Source organism: Ictidomys tridecemlineatus, unplaced genomic scaffold, assembly GCF_052094955.1.
Source record: "Ictidomys tridecemlineatus isolate mIctTri1 unplaced genomic scaffold, mIctTri1.hap1 Scaffold_5704, whole genome shotgun sequence".
In the NCBI taxonomy this organism is placed as follows: Eukaryota; Metazoa; Chordata; class Mammalia; order Rodentia; family Sciuridae; genus Ictidomys; species Ictidomys tridecemlineatus.
In genome coordinates, this window is record NW_027523837.1 from 4,773 (window position 1) to 8,917 (window position 4,145).

Below are 4,145 nucleotides of genomic sequence, written 5' to 3' on the forward strand. Positions count from 1 at the left end.
TTCTTTTTTAAGATCTCTATCTCCTGGTAGAGCTCGTTCTTTGCCATTTGAATTTGTTTGTTTAATTCATTTTCAAAATATATTTTTATTGCTTGGACTTGCTGTCTCATGTCTTCTCTAATATTCCTTTCCATTTAAGTTAGGTATGCCTTGAGTTCTTTCCCTATACCTGCTTCTGATGTTTCTATGTCCTCTTGTAGAATTAAGTTGTCTTGCATTGTTTGTACTCCTTTTTTCCCTTGTTTTCTCATGTTGTCCCCGTTGCTTTCCAACTCTATTTGATTGTCGTGTTTCTACTCTCTTCTATAGATTTGTTTTGGTTCTGTATTACTCTGATGCCTCTCCTTAGTGTTGTTAAACGATGCCTGCTGTCGTGAATTCCACTGTGAAGGAAGATCCGACATCCGAGCTCCAGTGACGACACTACTTTGCTATGACCGGCCCCAGTTCCTTGCCTGGGTATCCTGATGAGGTGGTGTGACTGGACTGTCTCAGTTTGATTTCAGCTCCCAGTCGCGGCAGGCAGGCGGTCTCTAGCTGCCCAGTATCACAGGCCGAGGGCGGGTGATCGGTCACCTGTGGCAGGGTGTTCTCCTACCGTCCAGCTATGTGGGCAGTGGGTGAACTGTTGCCGGCGGGCCTGCAATTTCCAGCTGCCCAGTCTCCAGGGCCTTGCCTCTAGCCTCCTGGTTTCTCCTGCTAGCCTTCTGTAGCCGCAGGGCAGGCCACACGAATCAGTGGGCATGGATCTCCGGGGTCCCACAGTTGGCGATTGGGATCCCAGGCACTCTGTCCTTTGGATTTTTCCTGCTAGCCCCTCCCCCAGCTCTAGCTAGACAGGTTTCCTTTTGGCTGCAGATGGGTAGGGGGGGTTGCAGGTCAGGTGCCTCTAGTTCCCCCCTAGTCTTTATGCAGGCTCACTCTGATTCTAAAAATATGGAACGCTTCACGAATTTGCGTGTCATCCTTGCGCAGGGGCCATGCTAATCTTCTCTGTATCGTTCCAATTTTAGTATATGTGCTGCCGAAGTGAGCACGTAAATTAAGTTCTTGATTGAGCAGTTCAAAGTGGAGGAGTCTGTCAATATGTCCATTTTCTCCCAAAGTAAATTAAGTCCTTGATTGAGGATACTTATTGAGTTATATTGATTGATGTATCAGTTTATACAGTTTACTGTGATAGCTATCATAGAAGTTGTAGTTTGGTTTTATCTTAGTCTTCACCGGCACTGGGATGGAGATGGGAATTCTGGCCATGGTGCTAAAGAGACATTATCTTGAACAGAATTATTAAATATAATGAAAAGGAAAGGTGAAAGTAAACAAACAGATCTGTTAACCACCTTTAAAAGCAAAATTTATAATAGCTGTTTACCTAATTTAAATTAAACCATATAAGTCATGTGATTTTTTTTTTTTGGACTGAAACAAAGTTTTATTTTGTGAGAGGCCGTGTGCGTCCCCCTAACAAGCCCGTCCACACACACGTGTGTCCCTACCGGACACGGGGGGCTCTACATCCCCTGGAACACCCTCCTACCATCCTTCCCCAACCAATAGGAACTCTCCGGGAGTCTTGTAACTTGAGTCCCCAAATGGGCCTAGGTGAACAGTAGGAGCCCAATTTCCATATGAATGTAATACTTTTGCAGTGGCTCCTAGCAGGGGTGCAGAAAGACTCTTGTAGAGAGGAGGTTGGTGACTGGGGTGTAGAAGTAGTGTTGCAGAGAGTAGGGGTTGGAGATTGCGGTGCAGAAGACTGAGGTGAAGAAGGACTGTTGGAGACAACAGAGTTTGGAGACAGGGGTGCAGAAGGACAGTTGCAGAGAGCAGAGGTTGGAGACTCAGGTGCAGAAGGATTGTTACAGAGAGCAGAGGTTAAAGACTGGGGTGCAGAAGGACTGTTGCAGAATGCAGAGTTTGGAGACTGGGGTGCAGAAAAACTGTAGCAGAGTACGGAGTTTGGAGACTGCACTGCAGAAGGACCATTGCTGAGAGCAGCGGTTTTAGACTGACGTGAAGAAGGATTGTTACAGAGAGCAGCGGTTGGAGACTGAGGTGCTGAAGAACTGTTACAGACAGCAGAGGTTGGAGACTGGGGTGCAGATGGATCTTTCAGAGAGTAGAGATTGGAGACTGGGGTGCAGAAGGACTTTTATAGAAAGCAGAGTTTGGAGACTTGGGTGCAAAATGACCGTTGCAGAGAGCAGAGGTTGAAGCTGAGGTGCAGAAGGACTGTTGCACAGAGCAGAGGTTGGAGACGAGGTTCAGAAGGACTCTCACATAGAGCAGAGTTTGGAGACTGGGGTGCAGAAGAACTGATATAGAAAGCAGAGTTTGGAGACTGCGGTGCAGAAGGACCCTTACAGAGAGCAGAGGTTGGAGACTTTGGTACAGAAGAACTCTTAGAGAGTGAAGAGGTTTCACACAGGGGTGCAGAAGGACTATTGCAGACCACAGAGGTTGGAGACTGATGTGTAGAAAGACCATTGCAGAGAGCAGAGGTTGAAGACTCATGAGCAGATGCATTGTTACAGAGAGCAGAGTTTGGAGCCTGGGGTACAGAAGGACTGTTTCAAAGAGCAGAGGTTGGAAACTGGGTGCAGAAGAATCTTACAGAGAGCAGAGTTTGGAGACTGGGGTCAGAAGACCTGTTGCAGAGTGCAGACGTTGGAGACTGGGGTGTAGAAGGATCGTTGCAGAGAGAATAGTTTGGATACTGTGGTGCTGAAGGCCTGTTACATAGAGCTGAGTTTGTAGACTGGTGTGCATGAGGCATGTTACAGAGAGCAGAGTTTGGAGACTGGGGAGCAGGTTGACTGTTACCGAGAGAAGAGTATGGATACTGGGTTTCAGAAGGATCTTTTATTGAGCTGAGTTTGGAGACTGAGGTGAAGTAGGACTGTTGAGAGTGCAGATGTTAAAGACTGGGTTGCAGAAGGACGGTTGCAGTGAGGAGATGTTGAAGGCTTGAGTGCAGAAGGACTCTTACAGAGAGCAAGGTTGGAGACAGGGGTGAAGAAGAATCTAACAGAGAGCAGAGGTTGGAGACTGAGGTGCAGAAGGACAGTTACAGAGAGTAGAGTTTAGAGACAGTGGTGTAGAAGGACTGTTGCAGAGAGCAGATGTTGGAGACTGGGGTGTAAAAGGACTGTTTCAGCGAGTAGAGTTTGGAGACTGGGGTGAGGAAGGACTGATACACAAAGGAGACATTGGAAACTGGGGTGCATTAGGACCATTACAAAGAGCAGAGTTTGGAGACTCAGGTGCAGAAGGACTGTTATAGAAAGCAGAGTTTGGAAATTGGGATGCGGAAGGACCGTTACAGAGAGTAGACTTTGGAGACTGCGGTATAAGACTGTTACCGAGAGAAGAGGTTGGAGACTGGGGTGCAGAAGGACTCTTACATAGAGCACAGGTTGGAGACTGAGGTGCAGAAGGATAGATACAGAGAAAAGAGGTTGGAGACTGGGGTTTTGAATGACTGATACAGAAAGCAGAGGTTGAAGACAGGGGTCCAGAAGGATCGTTGCAAAGAGTAGAGTTTTGAGACTGGGGTGCAGAAGGACTGTTTCAGAGAGCAGAGGTTTGAGATTGGGGTGCAGAATGAGTGTTAAAGAGAGCTGAGTTCAGAGACTTGGGTGCAGAAGGCCTGTCACAGAGAGCAGAGGATGGAGACTGAGGTGCAGAAGGACTGTTACAGAGATAGATGTTGAATACTGAGGTGCAAAAAGACCATTGCAGAGAGTAGATGTTGGAGACTGAGGTGCAGAAGGACTGTTGTGGGGTGCAGAGGTTTGAGACTTGGGTGTAAAAGGACTGTTGCAGCGAGCAGAAGTTGGGGATTGGGGTGACAAAGAACCTTTGTAGAGAGCAGAATTTGGAGGCTGAGGTGCAGATGGACTGTTACAGAGAGCAGAGGTTGGAGACTTGAGTGCAGAAGGACTGATAGAGAACGGAGTGTTTGGAGACTGAGATTCAGAAGGACAGTTACAGAGAGAAGAGTTTGGAAACTGCAGTACAGAGGAACTGTTACAGATAGCAGAGTTTGGATACTGGGATGGAGAAGGACTGTTGCAGAGATCTGATGTTGGAGACTTGGGTTCAGAAAGACTGTTGTAGAAAGGATATTGGTTACTGGGGTG

At 47.3% G+C, this 4,145-nt stretch overlaps 1 non-coding gene across 1 annotated transcript; it reads right to left on the reverse strand.

The window, feature by feature from the left end:
- Positions 1-930: 930 nt before the first annotated feature.
- Positions 931-1,037, reverse strand: LOC144374082 (U6 spliceosomal RNA). Its single transcript, XR_013433591.1, has one exon. It is a non-coding gene; the product is annotated as a U6 spliceosomal RNA (small nuclear RNA).
- Between the last annotated feature and the right edge of the window lie 3,108 nt (positions 1,038-4,145).